This window comes from Lycorma delicatula, chromosome 7 (genome assembly GCF_047948215.1).
Source record: "Lycorma delicatula isolate Av1 chromosome 7, ASM4794821v1, whole genome shotgun sequence".
Taxonomy (NCBI): Eukaryota; Metazoa; Arthropoda; class Insecta; order Hemiptera; family Fulgoridae; genus Lycorma; species Lycorma delicatula.
Genome location: NC_134461.1, coordinates 117,217,341 through 117,242,078, shown reverse-complemented (window position 1 = coordinate 117,242,078; position 24,738 = coordinate 117,217,341). Strand labels below are relative to the sequence as shown.

Here is a 24,738-nt window from a genome sequence, read left to right as displayed (position 1 = left end):
AGCTTGGGAAAGTAGAACACAATCATTCTTGCATATCGAGGCGCTAAAAAATACTGAAATTTACGTAATTCAAATCTGTACTCGTAAAATAAGAAAAAATATATAATATTAAAGTTTACGAGTGAACCTTTTTGCTCCCGGAATCACCGTAAGGTATTAACTTCAAAAGATGAATGAAGATAATATGTACGAGTGTAAATAAAATGTAATCTTATATTACCTTTTTATTTATTGATATCTTAATCAAGCTATCAATAAACTAAACAGTGCATATAACACTATTAGAAAGGAATCACAATAATGTGTTTCACATAATTCGTCCACCTTCTTGCATAGCGATAAAAGAGATATCAACTGGAGTTGCTTTTTCACAAAGTAATGATGTTTAGTACAAAATCGACCCTGCAGCGAAGAGAATAAAAATTTAACTTGTAGGATGAATATCACCTGCATTTCAGTGTTGGCTTTGCGAAGAAGGAAAATATTTCATCCACTCAACTTCTCAGTTCCTCTCATAAATCTAGCACACAATCTTGTTATTGTTACGGAAGACTGCAAAGTCTTCTGTAACAATAACAAGATTTGGGAGTGAATCGAGACTGACTAATGTTACGTCACCTGCAAATTACAGTTATGGCTTTTTATTTAAATCAATAAATTACATTTTATTAATTAAATACGAGAGAGGTCGCATTTTAAGTTTTTACAAACGACCCCTGGATGGCGCTATTGAGATGTGACAGTTGCAAATAGTGACAGCTCAGAAATCGGCCGAATCGCTTCGTTCAACTTTTGGTAATGAATCACCATCAGAAAAGACTATTTACAATTGGTTTGCAAAATCTCGTCGTGGTCGTACCTTCGTCAGCGATGAATTTTGTGATGGTCGACCAAAATCGGTTGTTCAAAAAAAAATCGATGCTGTGCGTAACATTGAAAAGGATCGGCATGTTACTTACCGTGAGATAAACGCATCCTTAGGCGTATCGAAGACTACAGTAAATTCGATTCTGCATGAACATTTGTTGTGAAAAAGATCTGTTCCCGAAGGATTCCGCATAATTTGACCGAAGCTCAAAAACAGTTTCGTGTCAATCGGTATAAGGAAATGCTCAAAACAGTCGACCGAGGAAGCGCAAAATTCGTATACAACATCGTAACACGAGACGAAAATTGGATATAATCGTACGAGCCGGAAACTAAGCAACGGTGTTCCAAGGTGAAACAAATCCGACAAAAATATGGATCGTACGCGAAGCACTTCTAAGAAAATGATCTCTTGTTTCTTCGGTTGTACTAGACAAGGTTGTAGTAATCATTGCTTCAGAGGTTCGCAGAACAGTTAATGCTGAATGGTATACAATTTATGTGCCAGAACACAGGAAAACGTCGCATCATTCTTCATCATGACAATGTCAGCTCTTACACAGCACGTCAAATGATTATTTGACGGAGAAAAACATTGAATTGAATAGCCCGTATTCACCTGATTTATTGCCGAACTTCTTTTTGATCCCAAATGTCAACACAAAATGCGTGGACAACGATTTTCATAACATCAAGAACCTGTTGAATCCCTTCAAAACCATGTTTTTGAGGTAACAACTTCAGAGTGAAAAAGATTTTTCGAGAATTGGTTCAAACGCATGCAAAAGTGTATAAATCTTAAAGGCGAATAATTTGAGAAAAAATAAAACGATTTGTACCAAAAAATTAGTTTTTCTTTGATTACTTTTGTAAAAATTTATAAGACGGCCCTCGTGCAATTGCGTGGAGGTTTGGACTTCGTACAGTGCAGATTTCAAGCCCCTCTTTTACTTTATTTGTTCTATATTATTTATAATTAAATATTCGCGTTTTTCTGAGTTTTGTTTTCAGCGATTTGGTGTACCTTATTCCGTCAGAAATGTTTGATTTCGTTATATTTTAGTTTTCCTTCTGATTTTTTGCATGCTCTCTAAATAAATTATTGAAAACGTAATAAATTTAATCAGTTTGTAGCGATTTTAATGTTGGCTTTCTAGAAAATTCTAGTTTTAAATTAGTTTCTAGTTTCAAATTGAGTTAATGGTTAAAACTATTAACTCAATTTTAATTCGCCGAATACTTCTATCTACAAGCTAATTAGAATTAGAATTAGACCTCGATAAATTATTTATACAGAAAATATTTTTACAAATTTACCTAAATTTCAATCCTTTTGTCCAGATTACGACTTTCAGATTACAATTGTTAAATTTTCAATAGTATAATTTATTAATGAAACTGTGCGATAATACAACGATCTGTTTTATCTTTTAAAATATGCTAAGTAAAAATTGATAATTAGAAATTTAAGAACTATATTGTCAGAAAAACTGGGAAATCGATAAAAAATTAGCTTTGGACAAAAATTTAACAATTTTCTTAATGCAGTTTAAAAGGCTTGCCCTTTAGTAAAAACGAAACAATTTAAAAAAAAGAAAAGCTCGCGGATTAATAAAGAAATAATTAAATCTAGCTCTGCTCTAAGAAATGTCTGAATATAATATATCTGATAACTACCCAATTTATTTGAAAAATTACAAATTTATATATGTCACAGTTATTCTTAATGCTATAAGATTACATTATGGTAACTAAGCAACTAATTATTAAGTGAAAGCGAAGTTGAGAGATAACAAAAACATAACAGGACTCAACTTCCGTTTCTTCATCACCTATATTTAAATAGCAGAAGAATTTGATAATTTCTTTTCCAATAATAACAATATTGTTCCATTTCAAAGAAGGTCATCAATTTTGAATGACTTTGTTGATGAATGAGTATTTTTGTTAAAGTTAAATCCTGCGTTTTCAGTAAAAAAAGTAAAAAATTGATGAAACTCCTACCAGTATTTTTAAAGAATTCGTAAACGCTATTTCCCCTCTAATAGATCAACTAATGAATCTTTCAACAACGAAGGATTTCCCAACCGCCTTAAGACTTCCGTTGTTATTATTCTTCTTAAGAAAGTTCGATAGTTAATTTAAAAAAATTATAACGCAATTTCGTTATTGTCAGTATTTTCCAAAGTATATGAAAAATAAATGCTTAACATTTCTTAAAAAGCATAATGTATTCACAAATTTTCAGCATGGTTTTAGGAAAAAATTGTCAACTGATCAGCCATTTCACAGTTTTTATAAAATATTTTAATTTCTCCAACATGGTACCGCTGATATGTTAAATAAATTAATTAACAATTAATATAATCCACCTTACCAGCACGTTGTTATGTTTTCTAGATCTTTCCGCTTACTTGGAAGCCATCATCAGGAATTAAAATTAATGTATTATAAAACAGTCATCACTACCCGGTCCTACTAGTATACTATGTATACTAATAGGACTGGACAGTCAACTGTTTTTAAATTTTAACTATGATTTTTTTTCAAGTTTTGACTTCCCATTAATTTTAACTCCCGATGATGGCTTCCAAGTAAGCCGAAAGATCTGGAGAACATATCAACGTGCTGGTAAGATGGATTATATTAATTGTTAATTTATTTAAAATATTTTAAATTATGCAACTACGAGGCTCGGCTAATAAATTTTGCACACTAGCGTACTACATGGAGACAAAAGGTACTATCGAGTTGGGCGTGGCTGCACATATCTAAAATCCCCCTCTACAAACCTGTGATAATGCGATGAAAGTTTACCGATTTGTTTTCAGTAGCAGTTAAAATGGAGTCGAGTACGACCAATACGTCAACACGGTTAAAACAGTGCGCAGTGATCGAATTTTTAACAACAAAAAAACGTGAATTCTAAGAATATTTTTCATCGTTTAAAAACGGTTTACGATAGCGAAACTGTTGACAGGAGTACTGTGAATAGGTGGGCGTTGAAATTTCCCGAATGTGAAGCTGGTAAAGCGACAATTGAGGACGGACCTCGCAGCGGACGACCAGTTTCTATGAGTGACAAGAAACATTGAAAGAAGGTGGACGATTTACTTCAAAGTGACCGGCGAATCACCCAGCAACGCTTCGCCATTCAGTTAGGCAGACCTAAAAAACGAGTAAGCCATTTTATCGAGCAATTGGGTTACCGTAAAATCTGTGCACGGTGGATACTGCGCAAACTCTCTGATGGCGAGCTGAAGTTTGAGCCTATTCCGCATCCGCCATACTCGTCGGATTTGGTTCCGTACCACTTCCGCTTCTTCTCTCACCTCAAGAGGGATCTCAAAGGTGAACATTACAGCACCAACGATGTAGTGAAGGAAGCTGGGAGCCACTTGGATCCGAGAAAGACCGCCAGCATTTTTCAGTGATGGAATGCAAAAACTTGTCACATGTTAGGGAAAAGTGTATCAATGTAAACGGGGATTATATTGAAAAATAAATACTGCATTTTGTAGCTAAAGTAATGTACTTTTATTCAATTTTTATTTCATTCCAATATCTCTTTTCATTTCCATGCTAGCATATATGTGCAAAGTTTTTGTCAGTTGAGCTTCGTAAAAAAGATTAAATTTTCAATTTTTTTTTTGACTCGTCTAAACATTCGACTTTGTTTCACATTTTCTTACGGATGAAAAACTCAATAATTACGGTATAGGATAAACCGCTTAGAATTGGTTAATCATACCTTACCGACCGTAAATGGGTGGTTGAAATTTCATCTTTTTATTTACTTGAATACACATGTAAAATTTAGTTCCTCCTCACTTCACTTTTGAACGCGGAGTGCCACAAGGAAGTACCCAGGACTCTTCCTTTTTATTGTTTATTAGTGCCTCAAAATTTTAAAATCATTCATTATTTCCCTCTTCGCAGACGATACAACTGTACTTTTATCTAAAGGTAATAATTTAAAATGATTTGAAGTTTATACGACAGTAGTAAAAAAAAAATATTCATTGAATGGATTGTAGCCATCTATTTTAAATGGACACAACCTAAGATTAAGATAAATTGAAATTTTATTTCTCCCTACATGTCGGTTGGCAACACTGCATTCAAGGTTTACAGCTTGTAACCTTCTTATACACTAGTGCTATTACAGTATAAATTCGTCTCTATTGGATTAACTATATCGTTTTCCAAGCACACGAAGATGTGTTAATTATTGAGATTTATTGCGCGTATAAATCTTACGAACGAGTGAAAGACGAGTTTCGAATAAAATTTCCCAATTTTCAGTTCCTAATAAGTCGACAATATGGCGGTTGATTAATAAATTTCGCGAGACTGGGAGTGTATATGATCGGAAAAGCACAGGTCGCCATCGCTGTTAACAGTAGAAGTTCTGGAGGATGTAAAAGAACGTTTGACTCGGTCACCCAGAAAATCTCATAAAGTTATCTTCACAGGCTGGGCTTTCACTATCTACAGCTTTCAGTGCTATTAAAAAAATTACAATCGTATGCTTATCGCATCGGTGTCGTTCAAGAACTGAAAGAAGTAGACCACGGAAAACGTTTACAGTATTATCGTCGGTTTCGTTGATGACAACGGTATTGAAATTCTGGATCGTGCTTATTTCGGCGACGAGGCACCGTTTCAGTCGGATGACAAAACAGCCAAATATGGTGCGCTGAAAATCCTCACGCGTTTCATGAACGACCACGCAATTTTATGCAAGTAAAATTGGTGTTTGGTGTACGATCTCCCGGCGTCGCGCAACAGGGTATTATTTTTTGACAAATCTGTAGAGGGTATGGTTTAACGCAACTTAATCGAAAAATTTATTGCCACGTTAGATTTACACAACGAGAATATCGGTTCCAGCAGGAAAACGCAACTCATACTGCAAGTGAAACGTTGGATATGTTACGGGAATTTTTCGGCCATCGTTTATTACAAAAAGGGTTGTGATCTCCGACATCCCCAGATCTTACACCAGCACACGTTTTCCTTTGGAGGTAAAAAGTGTAGTTTTTAAAAAAATCTCAAACACTTGACGAATTGAAGGATAACAGTGAAAGTGAGATTTCAAACATTACGAAAACTGGCTGTAAATGTTATGAAATGTGTACGAACCTGCATCGGGATCACAGGAAATCATTTTGAACATCTATTGTAGAGTTTTTAAAGGTAATTTGACTATTGTTGTATAAGTATTTTATTAACATTAATATTTTTGTAATAAATTCACGTCGTCATAGGAGTTACATACTTTTTGAAACACCCGTTACTTTTCAAATAGACATAAAACTGATTTTCACATTGGTAGAATTTCCATTAATGAAAACAATAGCATTTTTATTGCCCAACAAGCAAAATTTCTGGACGTTTTATTAGGTGAAAGATTTTCTTGGAATGATAAAAGCGATTTCGTTTCACAATATAATCAAACAGAACCCAATCGGTTTTATGCGCATTAATAAAACGCTTATTTGTCATAATTATTCAGCCTTTCATTATATTTACGTGTATTCCCTTCCAACGTACAATGTCATCATCTCTTTGGGCTCCCTCAAACGGTCGAACAAATTTTCAAGATACAAAAATGGACCGTCAGATTATAGTTTGATGTCTATACATAAGAATCGTGGAGATCAATATTTAGAAAATTAGGTGTTATTCATGTGTATATATTCATGAATGTACAATCTTTGCTTAAACAAATGGTTACTTATTTTTAAAAAAATAATATTCACCTGCACCAAACAAGACAACAGAGCTGTTTTTTCAAAACTCAACAAAACTTCGGCTTACAAAAATGAGTTTATTCATTAAAATGCTTCCGTTACACCATTTTTACTAAATTACCGAATTATAATTTTGAAATTATACTATTTAAAAAATTAAAAAGAAACCTGAATTTTCTGTATCCCGTTCAATATGTAAATAAATGAGCTCAAGTAATTTTCAATAACGCCTTCTGAATTGTGAATTATTTTTTATATTTAATATTTTTTATGTATTTACCTTAATTTAAATATATAATATGGACTTAAATCACGATCGATTTTTATCTTATAATTATTTGTATCCAATCGGGACGTCATCTACATAATTTATTATTATATAGCAATCTGAATAAAAGGTTTATTTATTGGTCATTAAAAAACGAGCAATGAGATATCATTCCTTTTCTAATTTATTTAATATTACATGTTTTGGTTTGCAATTCAAATTATAATTATTATACTTTCAATGCGTCACATTAATAAGAGAATTTCTATACAAAATTTTAACGATGGTTTGACTCACGCAACTACGTTAAATTGGAAAAGTTGAGCTGTTGATGGTATTATAAAATACTTCTTAGTTTTTTTTTTTTTTAATATATTAATAAACAACAGGAAAAAATCAATGGTGTGTATTTTATTTAACACAAAAATGAAGAAAAACTAAAAACATTACTTCTAGAAATTTTTCTTAAAAAATATTTTTAATTAAAGAAGATATTTGTTTAGATATTTTTTTTTTTAAAGTTCCAATTTTTTTAATCGATTTATTAAACCAATACAAATAGATTTTAAAATAAATAATTAAATTATCTCTAAGAGACATTATTCTTTAAGTGAACTTAGATTTAGTTTAGCAAATTTCAAATTGTAATATTTGGAGCTAGATGGGCAAAAAAAATTTTTTTAGAAACGTAAAAATTTCCTCTTTACCTCTGAAAATTATTTTAACCCTAATCAATATCTAATTTAGAAAAATTAGATATTTAGAAAAACATTTTATTCCTATAGTTAGAGACAAAATAAAGTTAAAAATTTAAGAATAGCGTGTCCCTTTCCACACCACTATGAGTTATTGGGAATTAAAAATTATTCTCACCACATTACGTCTAATTTTCAGAAAAATATTTTTACTTTCCCGTCTAGATATCGCTATACTTCTAGAAGGGAAAGTAAAGTAATCTGTCAAATTTGAGCATATGCGGTTTTGACCGGATCTTGACGTTTTGACACGTAAGGAACCCAAAAAAATCGGACGTTAATGTTCATATGTAGGTGTGTGTTCGGTGTGCCTCTAAATCACATATCTCCAGAACTACTGGGTCGGTTTTGACCAAACCTGGTGATGCCATTAAATTTTCAACTTAAAAAGGTCAAGGAGGTGAGGCTGTAAAGCAAGGTAACCCTCAATATCTCCAGATTTCACCTAATTGAGGTCATATTTTTCTTAGGAGTACTTGTTAATTAAAAAATAACAATATACGCTACGATTTTTTTTTGCAAAACGCACCCCACCCCAAAAAAATTCTGTTGTAGTCGTTTACTATGTAGCAACATAAAAAGGTGAACGGTAAATTAAATAAATGATTAATATTTAAAGTGCAAAAAAAAGTAACTCGGTCTGGATGGGTCTCGAACTCGATCGCCCGGTTAACTCGGTGCCTGGTGAGTTAAACCTCGCGGCTTCACCGGTCTGCCGACCGTACAATATGTTAAGTTGTGAAATTACATTAGTTTAGTTAGTAACGACTGTCGCCGCTAGTATCGCCACACCCGCGCGATTTAAATAGGTATGCGCGCGCCCTTAATTAGAATCACTGAATTAAATAAACGAAAAAATATTATATTTAAATAAAATGATAAATATATTAAATTAAGTTGTGTGTGTTTTGTTTGTTTGTAAGCGTACATCAGAAACAACCCACCGTCTGTGTGACGGGAAAATCCTACAACTGTGTTGTAAGCTTTTTTAATTCAAATCCAAAGCAACATTCAAAAGTAAGATTTATGCAACTCAAATTTTTACACAAGTATGGAGCGCTTTAAAAAAATATTTTAATCATATCACGGTATCATTTATTGATACGCTAAAAAATATAGAATCAGAATTTTCATAAAATCCACACCTACGATCCACACCTATTTCATAAAAATCATTTTCTGTAATGCAAAAGCAAGTAAATCAAAGTGAAACTGTTTGTGAAATAATATAAAAGCCAACATGCACACATTTATACTGTCATATAGAAATAATTCTGTAACCTCGATAACAAAACTTGTAATACTTTTATTACTGGATTCATGAGATTTTAAGAAATTGTGAATAAAAAATCTGAACAGCTACGATCACATTTTACTTTACAGAAATCAATGCCAGGAAAAGATAAAAATATACAATAAAGAATAGTAACGAGCAAATATACTATAAATGGTGCACGCATAAGGATTTCCAAGAAAATAATGAAGACAGTACGACTTGGAAATTTATTGTAGTCTAAAGTTACCTAATTACATTAAATTGTTTCATTTTTAGGAAACTCAATCCCTCAGTCGGGAAAGGAAAAAGTCACAAGGACTCAAATCAGGTGTGAATAGGGTGGTGGTTGAGGAATTTTGATAGGAATGAATTTTCACGTCAAAAATTCCCTGATGGAAATGGCCGCGTGACACCGGGTATTGTCATGATGAAGCATCCGCTTGGCTGCAATGCCTGGTCTCAAGCGAATCACTCTTTTCCTGAGCCTTTCAAGGCCACCTTTGTAAAACACTTGGTTGACAGTTTGTCCTGAAGGAACAAATTCTTTATACACGATACCCCTCTGTCAAAAAAGCAAATCAGCATGGTTTTGATCTTTGATTTGCTCATTCGACATTTTTTCGGTCGAGGAGACCGAAAAACCACTTTTCGCTCCAAAGCGAAAAGTGGCACTTCTTTGTTTTGCCGCTTTGTTTCAGGATCGTACTCAAATATCCAGGATTCATCACCTGTGATCACACGAAGAATTCTTGGTCATTATCAATCCTCTCAAGAAGATCAACGCACACAAGTTCTTCGATTGTCCTTCTGTTCCGTTGTGAGGTTTTTCGGCACCAATTTCCCACAAATCTTTCGCATGTCCAAATCGTGACAAAATTTGATGTACGGTGAAAGTGTTTAAATTTAACTGTTCACTCATCATCCTTATTGTTAAAACGACGGTCAGATCTCACAAGAACCCTCACACGCTCAACGTTTTCGTCAGATTTTGAAGCTGAAGGTCTCCCTGAGCGAGGTTGATCTTCAACGTGTTCTCGGCTTTCTAAAAATGATTTGTGCCAGCGGAAAACTTGTGTTCTTGATAAGCAATGTTCCCCGTAGGCCTGTTTCAACTTTTAAAAGGTCACACTCGTGGATTCCCCAAGTTTAACATAAAAATTGATTGCACAACGTTGCTCTAAATTCCGATGCTCCATTTTCGTAACACACAACAAAAACACAATGGCGCTGTCAAAAATTATGTGTTGGCTGAACGGAGTTGAAACTCGTACTGAGCATGTGGAAGGGATGAAAAACCCGGTCTAGCACAGACCAGTAGACACAGCGTTGCCAGATCGCTCGCAGTGTTACCAATCTCATTACTTTTCTCACACACCTCGCATAATTCAGTGGTTCCTAAACCTTTCCCAGTCGCGCCATTTTCAATTAAACATTTTCCAAGGCGCCCTACCCTAAGTGAAAGTATGACTATTCGTAAATAAGAGATAAAAATAAATAAAACTTGTTTATCTTTATTAATTTAATAATTACAAATGTTTTTCGTTCAATTAATTATGAAGCTTTTACAATATTTCGCGGCGCCCCTGTGAAGAGGCCGTGGCTCCCCGGGGCACAGCTTGACAATCATTGATATAATGCATTCCTTCCTCAAGGCATACATTAATTTTTTGCTTTACACTATTTGCCCAAGTATATTACGGCTATGGAAGTACCAAACTAAATCATGTAACTGCTGAGTCGAATAGCCACTAGAAAAATGGCAGAGGAAATGACTAATCCGTGGATTTATGGAAATATATGTTGGATAGTAGTTGCATCTACCCATCTATGCTACACTCTCCCAACCAGTAACTATAAATACATCCAGTGGCGAATCGTAGCTATAATTAGTAGGTGTGCTGCTACAGAAAACCTTTTCCTTTTCAAGGCCATGGTTAAAGTTTTTTGTAAAATAAAACAACCGAAAGAAAAAACGAATCAAATAGAATAGCTGGAAGCAGGATAATAGTCTAATTCTAACTTATCATATTCAAGATTATGGTACAAGGTTTTTAATCATATAGCACTTAATAACCGTATTTGGTTTAACTTAATAAATAATAAAATATCAATGCAGATAATAGTTTTTAATATTATTAGATAACTTAATAAAATGCCCGCTTAAAAACACTATAGTCCAATGGTGCTTAATTTAAACTTCTATGTACACAGAAACAAATAAATAATTAATTTTTACTAATTACTTTCTCCTTCGCCCTTCCAGATTTTTTTTGGACAGATCTGGCAATCAAAAAGTCCTTGCTTTCCGCCATCTTCTGATTACTACTGAAAAAACAACTAAACCGCTTTCATATTCCTTCCACCGACTAAACTAAAAAAGGGAATAAACAAGGAACGTTCCACACACAGGCGGAGTAAAAAAAAAACTACCTTCCACCAGCACGCCAGGGTCGGTACTGCGGGAGCGAGTGTTCTCTCTCCCTCGCGTGCATCTTCCTATGTTCGCATGCGCACAACAACCAAACACCACGCCGCTGGAACTGTGAAGCGCACAGTTTGATATAACGATTTTTATATAGTTTTCATAAACTGAGGGATGGCTACTGACACTAAACTTAAGGATAATATATTGTGCAAGTATAAAGAAAAAACTGAGGTATGTTTTCTGAGTGATGATTGGATGTTGTGGAGTTGTAGTGAGATTTAGTCTGATGTTTGGTATCTTGTGGGTGTGAGGTCCGTATCTGTTGACAGTGGTGTCTGAATGTGTGTGAGAGCGTATTCCCCTCTTCCCTGAAGTAATGCATATCAGCTGCACCAGGAAGGGTGGGTGGAGGTTTAGTCGGTAGTGCGCAGGAATACATACGCATTTAATAATATCTTGCGGAACCTGTTAGCGAGCCGGACACTGCCAAGGCGCCCGTAAATGGGAAGAAAAAAGGATTCATTATATTAAATGTTATCAATAAAATCAAGTGGAAACAGGAAGTGCTGCAGTTCCACAGTGCCTACACCACCGCCACTGAATACACCCACATCCGCTCACTACTACATATGTAATAAATTACAAAGCATACATGTATCCATCTTTTGGTATATGATAATTTTGTTTACCATAACACAGTAACAGTAAATTTTCATATACCAACTGTTTCATGGAAGTACCTTTTTTCCTGTTTAGCCTCCGGGAATTACCGTTCGGGTATTGCTTCAGAGGATGAATAAGGATGATATATATGAGTGTAAATGAAGTGTAGTTTTGTACAGTCTCAGGTCGACCATTCTTGAGATGTGTGATTAATTGAAACTCAACCACCAAAGAACACCGGTATCCACGACCTAGTATTCAAATCCGTATAAAAATGACTGACTTTACTAGGACTTGAAGGCTGGAACTCTCGACTTCCAAATCAGCTGATTTGGGAAGACGCGTTCACCACAAGACCAACCCGGTGTGTTTCATGTAAGTACCTATAAATCATCTAAGGTATATTGAAAGTACAAGTTGCTTCTCAGGGAGTAATGATATTCATTACACAGTTCGTGTGACAAATAGAGTGAAGGTAATACTTGTATACCTGAATATCACAAAAAAAATTATTATAATTATTTAGGTTTTCTTAGGTTGTATGATTTTATTTCAACATTTGTTGAAAACTCGTTGAGTTTAGCATTGCAATACTCAAAGGGAATGTGAAATCAGTTTATTTCTCAAGTTCCCTGGAAAGCCTGGCATAGTACGGTTGTTATTTCTTGGAAACCATTTTTGAGACTGACTGCTTCATCTCTAGTTGCCAAGAACTGTTAATAAAAGCATAACAACATTTAATACAAGGCGTCTCATAATGTTGTTCTTCGGAGTTTCGAAAATTCATTAACAAAAAAACTATTTCACTCATAAGAATAAAACAAGTACTGTACGAAAGAGTACTTCAAATAGTTTTTTTCCCACATATACTAGGCAGTTAGTAAACCATTTGCTCGCTAGGCGTCGACAGTAGAGAAAATGGCTGCCACGGGAAGCCAAAGTCAGTCATTTCTGTGCAACGTGCGTTTCGGTTGAAATTTCATAAGGAGCCACCAAGTAACAATTCAATTCGTGCATGGTATAAACAATTCAGTGAAACTGGTTGCTTATGCTAGCGAAAATCAACTTCAGAAGTCAATGCCTAACATGTGCGTGCAAGTTCCATTCGCAGCCCGTCAAAATCGACTACGGCTGCAGGCAGAGAATTAGGAATTCCGAAAACAACAGAGTGGAGAGCAAACCATACCGTCTTCAATTAATCCAGCGTCTTTCTGATGGAGATAAAACACGTAGGCTCGATTTTGTTTACAGTTACAGGAAAAGATGTTGTTTGATGAAGGTTTTCTAAACAAGATAATTTTCAGCGATGAAACTACTTTCCATATTAGCGGCAAAGTAAACCGTCATAACGTGCGAGTTTGAGGAACTGAAAACCTACACGCTTATGTGGAACACACTCGATATTCTCCGAAAGTAAACGTTTTTTGTGCGATCTTTCGTGAGGCAGTGTATGGGCCGTTCTTTTTTATGGAAACGACAGTAACCGGCATGATATGTTACAATTATGGCTTATGCCTCAGCTACTCAACGACTTCATTTTTCAGCAAGATGGTTGTCCTACCCATTTTCACCGAGGTTCGACAGTACCTTAACACAACATTACCTCGGCGCTGGATAGGACGTGCGTCTGAATAAGACCAACACATTATGCTGTGGCCACCAAGATCACCAGACCTCACGACATGTGATTTCTTTCTGGGGTTACGTGAAAGATAAGGTGTTTATCCTCCTACCAATGCCGTACGATACCGCTGAGCTAAAGGATCGCATAATCAATGCAATCAACTCTATCGAAAATGACATGTTAGAACGAGTTTGGCAAGAGCTAGACTTTCGTGTTGTGAGCCGTGTCACCAGAGGAGCACATCATATTGAACATTTATACATTTTAACAAAAACTGTTTGTCTCTGCATCACCTCGTACAACTTTCATTTAGGTAAGTGAAATACTTTTTTGTACTGAATTTTTGTAACTCTTAAGAACATTATGAAACGCCCTGTAAATACACATGCAAAGAACCTACATTTTATTTTTTATACTATCCGATTATCTGGTGTTACCCAGATTTACTTCAATCTTCTATTAGACAAGAAATCAGATCTAGCTACAGTGTAACATCAAAATTTTCTCGAACATCATGAGTTCAAAAGACTGGGCATAACGTTTCTAAAAGTTTTCATAAGCTGCTACCTGACACTGAGTTCTATTGATTTCCACAACCTTCTAGAAGGTTCTACAGAGTTCTATTCATTCTATTCGACTAAACTTGACCTTAAATGTCATCAGGACCGTCAGTAATCAGCCTAGCGACTCCAAAAACCTAGCCATAATTAAATTTAATAAAAATATGCCCTAAATGATCTTATGATATTAAAATGGGATAATTTTAAAGCAAAAAATAACCAAAGAAGAAATTCAACTTCAATTTAAGTCCTTCGACATTTCCTGTTATTAATACTCAAGAAAAGGAGGTGGGAGGCTTATACCAGCTTTACCTCCATAAACGTATGCTTAAATTCACAGTAATAATATCCGATGAAATAACAGCCAACAGCATTTAATGTTTGTCAGATTACATTTCAAAAGAGAACATTCTCCTAATAAAATAGGCAGAATGCAGGGTTGTAATGATAACTCAACCCACATAACCCAGAAAGGCTGTTATTGAATTAATTATACACAAAAGAGGAAAAAAAAGAATGACGCAAATTCATCTACATATTCTCAAATACTGCATATATAATGAATGCTATTTCAAACAATACAGTGTAGTTCTATTCACTTGAAGTGTACACATGTCATTTTGATATAATGTCTACGTATAAGTCATAACAAAAAAAATTAAATACAGCACAAAACAATTAGGTACCGGTTTGCAATAATCAACAGATTAACGTATTCGTAATGTATAACAGCAAACATATGCAAATAATAAATATATAATTTATTGAATTTTATAGGCGAATTTATAATTATTCTAACCAGATAGATCATATGTCATCAACTGTCACTGACAAAACAAACAAATTCTATCAAATTATTAAAAAAAATATATTAATAATAAAAAATAACAAAACTGGCAAACACAACTGCTGAAGTATAAACAAACAGACAGCCAAGCAATAAATCGTCTAGATACAATTATTGCAAATGAAAAAGTAAATCTTCATTAATTATTCTTTCAGAATAACTTTCAACACAAAAAAAAATGCTAGTTGTAGACTATAACAGCTACTTTTAAATTATTTATGCATTCTATAGTACATTTTCCAAATAAAACGGAAAATGCAAAAATAAATTAGTGCCTAGGCAATAACATAAACAGAACACAGATAATCACTCTGTGTAGGTTGAACATTTTACACATAAACTAGATTTCTGGGGCCTTTTCTGTTTTCCCCCAATAATTTTTTTTACGTTCTGCATAGCGTAATAGTAATTGGTCATGTTTAAACATGTCTGGTTACTTAGTACAACATTGTACTAGAGACACTGGTGTCGCTGCCTGTAATCCGTCTACGTCTAGTTATTGCACTGTGAAGATGTTTTGTAGATGATTTTGTTTGTTTAGTTAGGGAAACTGGTTCAGAGGAGAAGGGTGTTGAACTGAGCCAGAGCGTAGGTTAAGTTAGTTGCCGGCTTCCGTGGCGCGAGAGGTAGCGTCTCGGCCTTTCATCCGGAGGTTCCGGGTTCAAATCCTGGACAAGCATGACATCTTCATACGTTACAAAAGCTTTTCGTTCATCTCATCCTCTGAAACAATACCTTTCGGTGGTCCCGGAGGTAAAAAAACGAGTTATGTTTGGTTACACTATATTTTAACTTTTCAGCAAATACCTGCAATAATTTGAAAGAAAAAATTAAAAACTTGTCTGTTGGATTCCGTAAAAGTACGCAATAATTTTTGCCAGTAGAGCTTTAGTATTGCATAACTCTTTAGAGATGAAATACTAATACGTAACATAAAAAAATCCCGCATTTTAAGAGAAATTTATATGAACTTTTTCCATTATTTTCACAAATTTACGTAATTAGTGCTTAATAAAGGAGTAGTAGTACAATTTAGTAGAAAAATATTCGTTTGAATCATTGTTATTTAACTGTACATAAATAACTGTATACTAATTAGTGTCCTCCCCATATTATAACTATTTTTAGACATTATACCCAAGTTATTTGTGTCCATCAGAAACTCATATTAGCTGTACATTTTCATATACTAGAATTTGTCATATGAACTCAGAAATAAACTAATTTCATAGTACAATAAAAAGATGTACTTTATTACAATCAATTCTCCAATAATTAGTTTTTAAACTAGAAACTTGGAACATCTCATGGAGTAGTGTCGAGAATTCCAACAGCCTGGAGTCAAATTTAATAAACTTAGATAATCAAATTTAAAGCAAGGCCGAGTACAAATTCACTACATGGTATCGATATTTATTGAAGCTAATGACTGGTATTTAAAATTTAAATAAAGTTTAAAATTTATGTTAACACTCTAAATATGACCAGTTATAAAAAATATGAATCCCTTAGTTAAAATTGCAAAAATGAGCTTTCGTTAATTTAAAAAAATAAACAAACGATGAAAATTTTTATGTTTCTTACACACACATCTATTTGTTTTTACTTCCTTGTATAAGAATTAAAGGAAGTATTGTGATCGCGAAAAATTTCGGTTTTCAGATTTCAACGGAAATATCCATTTTGACCATCCTTGAATCTAATTTGACTAGTTTCGGCGTAACGTCTGTACGTACGTATCTCACATAACTCAAAAACGATTAACCGTAGGATGTTGAAATTTTGGATTTAGGACTGTTGTAACCATAAATTAATGAAATATAATTTTATATGCTTTTCATTAAAAAAAAAAATGTGTGTATGTAATTTAACAGGGGTACAAAGAAGTCATGTGGTGTCCACATCAAATTTTAAAAAAATGTATAAATAAATATAGTTTAAAAACAATTTTCATTCTTAAAAATAGTTTTGATATAATTACGATTTTACTGTTAATATCGATATTTAGTGATAATCTGATATACTAATTATTTAAAGTATAAAAAAGTATTAAAAATTACTGATTTAAGATTTATTTATAATTATGACACAGATAAACTTAATTTATCATTAATTACAAATCACTTTTTTACTTACGAGTATTTCACATTTATCTTACCAGTAAAAATCTATTCGATTACCTAGCCTAATGAAGTCTTAGAATATAATTAAAATAACACCATATACATTTAACTACTTACTTTTCTGCAAGAAAAGATTATTATAGACTTTAGAAATTTCTCTGATGAATTTATTAATAGATTCCAAAACCACAATAGTTGTGTAAACGATCCAACCCGAGTCACAACTCTCTCCAAAACACAATGTACCCAAGAATAGCAACATATCATGTTATGCTTACTAGAGAATTTGAGAAGCAAAGTGATCTGCGATTTTCATATCTATTACGATTAGATAAAGACGAAGAGAGTTTTTATTTCTTGGGGTTAAACAAAAAACTACTCAATCCCAGCCAAATTTTTATCCACATTTCTTGTCATAGCTGAAAAGGTTTTTGATATATTTCATCTCGAAGATATATATATATATATATATAACTTTAATGAACTGTGAGTATCACTGTGTGAAGTGGGTTTGAACTGAATGATTCGAATCAATAGAATAAATAATATTACAAAAATAATAGAATTAAATTTACGTTAAATAAAATCTGTTATCTATTCTATTATATAAAGAAGAGGGTTTTTGTTAGTTCGGGAAAACAGAATAACTACTCGATCAATCGAAACCAAATTTTTACCCATGTTTCATGATATAACTGAGAAGGATTTTAGATATATTTTATGTAGAAAAAACTCGAAGAACCAACCGATAGATTGCTTTAAAATTTTCAGAATACATTCGTATTATACTATGGAAGATTTTAAGCCATACCGAGACCCTAGCTCCCTTAAAGGGTAAAACATTAAAAATATTCATTATTTCTTCACCCCCCCCCACCACCAAGGAGGGTGAAATTGTAAATTAAATATATTCATTACGTAACAAAGAGATTAATCCTTTTATTTCATTATTATACGTCTTCCACCATGGCAAAGAAATACACTATGAATTTTTCGTCGTCAAAGGTGTATGTACTTTAGTTACCATAGCTATCACAATTCAGCTGACATGGAAGTCGAGAGTTTTAAGGTTCAAATCCTAGGAAAGGCTTTTATACGGATTTGAATACTAAATCGTGGATACCGGTGTTCTTTGGTGGTTGAGTTTCAATTAACCACACATCTCAGGAATGTCGAACTTTTTCTTTCTTTTTCCTGTTTAGCCTCCGGTAACTACCGTTTAGATAATTCTTCAGAGGATGAATGAGGATGATATGTATGAGTGTAAATGAAGTGTAGTCTTGTACATTCTCAGTTCGACCATTCCTGAGATGTGTGGTTAATTGAAACCCAACCACCGAAGAACACCGGTATCCACGATCTAGTATTCAAATCCATGTAAAAATATTTGGCTTTACTAGGACTTGAACGCTGTAACTCTCGACTTCCAAATCAGCTGATTTGGGAAGACGCGTTAACCACTAGACCAACCCGGTGGGTCAGGAATGTCGAACTGAGACTGTACAAGACTACACTTCATTTACATTCATACATATCATCCTCACTCAGCCTCTGATGTAATACCAGAACGGTAATTCCCGGAGGCTAAACAGAAAAAAGAAAGAGCTGCTGTTATTATGTCTTTTGTAATTTAGTTTCTTTTTCAAATTTGTATAAAGCATGATTATTTTCAGTCTTATTTACCAGTATTATTCTCACAATCATGAGGATAACACGAACAGTGCGGGGATCCAGAGGGCGAAGCCCTCTTGAGCAGACGGGAATAGCGACCGTACCGAGCTCTACGGCCCTTGGATATAGCCTGAGCTGGCTCCACGGTTCGCCTGGGCTTTGAGGGTCCAGGTTCTGGCTAGAAGAACCGGCTAGTAGTTAAATATACTTAACACATTAAAACGCCTAGAAAAAATTTCCAAAATGGAATTTAAAAAAATACTCAATAGGAAATAACAATCACCAATTGGATGAAAACAGAATAAAATCACCTTTTCTTACTTTAACTGGCAGTTTCCTCTAAATAAGGCAACTCAAGCCAAGGCTGCAACAAACCTTAATTTTCTTCAGAACTATACTTCCATATTTTGTCATAATGTTACAATGAATGAGGTCTCTTGGTAAATATTGTACAGTTAAATACAAATAATTGAAGGTACCTTAGAATACTATGGCACACAACAGAGTAAATTTGGAAAAGCAGATAAACAACGAAAAAGGTTAGGGAAGGTTATAATTACAAACAATATATAAAGAGCCTAAATTTTTTTTTACCTTTTTTAACATTTCTTACTTTCTGGTAAAACTAATCATTAACAATAATATTCCTTTTTCCAGAATGATTCATATAAGTTAGAATGGGGAAGTATTTCTTAAAAAAATCATGCTAATAAAATAAACGATTACTGAAAATATACAATGCTGTTAACTGAAAAAGAAAATAAAAAAAATCATATCTTCACATTAAGTATGATAAAACAGAAGAATCGCAATATTGAAGATATGTTTGAATAGATTTATCAACAACCAAGGGACTCCTTAAATTTTGGTTATACATCACTTAAGCTAAAAAATCCAAAAGTACAAGGATCATATACACAAGAGAAGAAAAACAGGTTTTACTTTATACAAGACTAGTTTTATACTTAAAAAAAATCACATGCCAATTTTAGAGAGCAATTACGTAATAATTTCCCCGATCATTATTGATACTCCTTTCAGAAGAGCTATTACACAAAAAAAATAAAAATAAATTAGCTCATACAAAACATAGATTTATGAAGAGGGAAATTAAAAAAAAAATATTTATACTGATCTACACTTTATTACAGCAAAAATGACAATAGAGAAGCCAGAAGGGCAAAGAATATATTATTTTAAGAAATAGTGTTCCAGGAGAATGTTAAAAGTTTGAAGCGAGTATAAACTGAAAACATTTTACGACAAACAGAAAAGAAATAATTGTGACAAGATTACTGTAGAAAGAAGGAAAAGACTGATATGTTCTAATATTATCACACCAAAGTTAGTGAATTTAGTTCTAGGGCGAGTATATTGGATAAAAATCAAACAACTTAAAGTAAAAAAAGTTACTTATTCTAAGCTACTTAAAAAGGTTACTTATTCTAAAAAGGCTTTTTTGGATATCTTTTGTAATAATGACTTAAAAATAGAAATGATGCAAATCACAGCAAATATTTGAATCAGTTTCTAATCTTCTATTAGATAGATACACCTGACCCATCGAGTTGATCTAATGGTAAACTCATCACTTTAAATCAGCTGATTTCGAAGTCGAGAGTTCTAAGGTTCAAATCCTAGTAACGGCAGTTACTTTTTTGAATACTAGATTGTAGATAACTGTTCTTTGGTGATGAGTTTCATATCAACTTCATTAATCCTCTGAAATAATACCTTAGGATGGTTCCAGAGGCTAAATAGAAGAAAAAAAAGTAGATATAATCATTCATTGTAGCAGTGCTTATTAGTGTTACAGGATTCAGCTGAATGGTTACAATTCACAAATTATATAACACATATACTGACAAAGATATTAATATACTTCAATCATGTCAATTCTGCAGAAGTGGTTGTTCAGATTAAAAGAGATACAGACATGCTAATATTCAGAAGCTGTTAAACTGATACTTAAGTTTAATCTTCAGTGTCGGCTCATAAATGTAAAATGAGTAAATAAAAAAATGGTTTAACAATACCTAATGCGACACTTAACTTTTTTCATTACCATATGATGCAATTCCTAAAGCAACAATTCTGTACCGACCAATTCCAAAAGAAAATAGTGATAATTCTGCCGTAAAAAATAATAAATAGAAAAACAGCTATTACGAGGGTTATAACAGTAATAATGGGGGTTATTATTTTATAAATAAAATTTTATTTAAAAAAACATAAGTACATATATTTTAAATACTTTCATTAGTTCAATCAATTCTATTTTTTCATTCCTTCTTACACTTACTTTCTTTCATTCATTCATTTTCAGATAAAATCTCTCATTAAACGATTACTTACCCAGCCTAACAATAATAATAATAATTATTACTATTATTGAAAATTAATAAATATTTGATGTTATCCTGGTTAAATTGTAAATGTCTTCACATGTCATTTTTAAATTTAGCTAAGTGGCAATTCAGAAAAATAATCCAGGATGATTAATTTAAAGATAATCAACTAATGAATGATTAGTAAATCATTTTCATATGATCAATTATGTGAAGCTGTATAACCATTAGTTAATTTACTTTAATAATATTAGAACCAGATGAATCAGTAAAAGATTAACCACTAGTGTAATATTAATATGAATTAAACTCCTACTTAATGATGTATTAACTAAAATTAAAATTTTACTTCTACTTATATGATGTAGGCTAGTAGATTGCAACTGTCAAACTAGTAAATCTTTTCAAAAAGTAAAAACAAAATATTTACATTTTGAAAATAGTTTTATAATTATTATAATATTTTATTTGATTCTACACATGTAATAAATATTCTATTCTACTACAAGCTTTCATAAATCTTCCTAATACTATATCAGTTTGACAATGATGCTTACAATCCATAAAAACCAATAACTTGAACTGAAAATGAAATGTAATATAACTGAAATTATAATAATTTAATAGAAAATTTTCATTTCCATAGAAACAAAATAAAAATTTGTAACAAATGTAATGAAGATAATTTATATACAATTATGGATTTGCCTCTGATTTTGATGAAACTTTGTTATATACCTTATTTAGGACCTAAGTTATCGGTTACAAATTATTCAATGGAAATGCCTTTCACCTTTGTTACATTCCTTGTAAGTTACACAGTACCCTCACCGAAATGTTGTAATTTGGCACTGCACAAGTGTTTACATAATTTTTAGACAACTCATAATTTCAACCGTAATGAATAACTTAGGTCCTAAATAAGTATATTCAAATTTCATCAAAATCAGATGGAGTCTATAATTGAATATAATTACTGTAAAGAAAATTCCAGGTGTTTCAGATCAAGTACATTAGCTTTTAAAACATTTACGACGAGCTTAACACTTAATGGTAATTTAAATGAAATTGGTAAAGTATCCCGATAACCACACATGAAATTTGCTCTAACTATAAGAGTAAATTGTGTCAAATGTAATATCGAACAGAGAAAGTATTAAAAATTGTTTTTTGGATAAAACAATTTGAAAAGAATCTTAAAAATCAAAATTATTGATAAGGTTACAGTTTTTTTAAAGTAAATGAATTTTATATTAAGGTACAGTGTAAACAGCAAAGTATTAAAAAGCTGGATATAAGAAATACTAAGATAAAACATCACCACCATAATTAAAAAATAAAATGTCTACATAAAAATTTAGTTTAGACAGTTTATTAGGTTCTAATAAATTTATTTACGGGTATCCTATGAAATCATTAAAATTCTTTTACAAATTATATGTATCTAACAAATCATATCAAAATAAAAAAGGATGTTAATCATAGGATGAATTCGAAGACAAAATTACCAAAAGAACTTGGAATATTCACATTAACATAAATTTCTTAATTTATTCATAAACTACTAGCTTATTTATATGAATAATTTCTTTAGATTGCTAAATATGTTAATTACTTTTACTTGTTATGTACAGAGTAAGAGTAAAATAACTATTTATAAATTAATATATGACAATGTAGAAGTAAAAAGAGGTAATTTGAAAAAAGAAGACTTTCACTCATCAGTGGGGTAATGTAAGCCTTGATGAGGATTGTATATTGTAACTAAAAATATATAACACAAAAACCCAAGCAAAGAGAAATAAAAAGTAATTTTATCAATATTCAGGTAAACCCAACTTTTTCAACATTACAAAGTAACAGATTGTTAAATGCTTTTAATATAAAAAATAATTAACAAAACAATTACCTTAATTAAAAAACTTCTACAAAAACTAGACTTTATAAGATTGCACGCACTTGTACTAACTCAAAATCATGTTGTAAAAGTTAATGGAAATAAAGTTTACCGTAATATATATATTTATATTACGGTAAACTAATAAAAAATTTCTATAAATTCTAGTAAATAATTTCTATATATATATTTGTATATAACATATTGAAAGTAGTTACAGTTTTTAATAAAAATAGATATTCATTCCCACAACCATATGTCTAAAATTTACTTGCTCTAAAAATAAGCAAAGATTAACAAGCAGTTCAAATACAAGTACAGTTACTGATATTCAATGTCATTAATATCAGACAATTTTCTTTTATCACACAAAATAATTGAAATGAGGCAATGTATACAGTTAAGTTAATTATATGGGATACATAATAAAATATCAATACTTCAATTAAATTAACTAGTAAGAAGTTACAAGAGAGTTTTGTTTATAAACAGAGATTTTACTCAAAATGAAAGTATAACTTTGTAAAAAAAAAAATTAAGGTTAGAGAAGTTACATAACATCAGATTACCGCATAACATAGATAATTTTTTTTAACTAAACGATTACATCCTATAACAATACTTAAAAACTACTTAATACAATAAATAATACAGAAACAAACGCTAATGAAATTTTAAATTCCTACCTTGTACGTTACAATATTTCGTCAGACAGTTAATAATGGAAGACAAATTAATATCATGTAAAATATAAAAAATCAGGAAGCCGTCAACACAAAATATTTAAATGCTAAAGATGTAATTTAACTGTTCGTATTTTGAACACACTAGACTATTTTTATGGCAGTTTTTAAATTAAAAGCGCAATGCAGCGGTTCACATATCCATGCCGACAGAATAAAACCTACCATCACTTCGGATTTCAGAAAAACGATCAGGTCTACAAACACAGGTGTTTTGTTAAATCTTAAAATTCCCTTTTTCAATTAATGTTCATCTTTTAGAAAACATATTCTGTTCTTTAAAACAATACGGATTAATTTACCTCAAAGTAACACTCTGTTTATAGTAAAAACCTCGGATAAAGACAAGTTCAGTAAATTAATAATTTCATGATTTTTAGCGGGTATCTATATGTACTTTTATGACGTTCTAATGTTAACTTTCACACCTACAATCAAGTAAATATGTATTAAACTTGACATCTCCACAAAACGTTCGATACATGCCATCGAAAGTAACAATACCTTTCAAAGCGCACAACTCGATGTTCGTCGTTGGTAGAACTGAATATATCGTTTGCCTGGTGGTTTCCCACCAAAAGGATGAAAAGTAATGTGATTTTGTAATAAAAGAAATAATTGCGGTTGTAAAATGAAGGGTAATTCCTTATAGGAAAGTTTGTGTTTTGAATTTTGTTAGTAAAGTGCGTAAACATATATATTTTTTTTTTGAACTACACAATTCATAAAAGTATTATTGTGATTTTATAAAATAAAGTTAAGTTGTGTGCCATAAATGCACAAGTGTAGACTTCTAAATCCTAGTTAATTTTTATAAATTACTGCCGTTTTCTATGACTGTAATACAACCAAAACATTTAAAAAGTGCAAGTTCCTAATTATTCCCTGAAACATATGTACATATTTACAAGTCAT

The 24,738-nt window shown here is 32.2% G+C and overlaps 1 protein-coding gene across 1 annotated transcript in view; it reads right to left on the bottom strand.

The window, feature by feature from the left end:
* Ctr1A (Copper transporter 1A) overlaps positions 1-24,023 on the bottom strand; it is a 113,350-nt gene extending 89,327 nt beyond the window's left edge. Inside the window, exon 1 of the mRNA XM_075371791.1 lies at positions 23,767-24,023. The gene's annotated coding sequence lies outside the window, so the exon portion shown is untranslated. The remainder of the gene's footprint in view (positions 1-23,766) is intronic.
* Between the last annotated feature and the right edge of the window lie 715 nt (positions 24,024-24,738).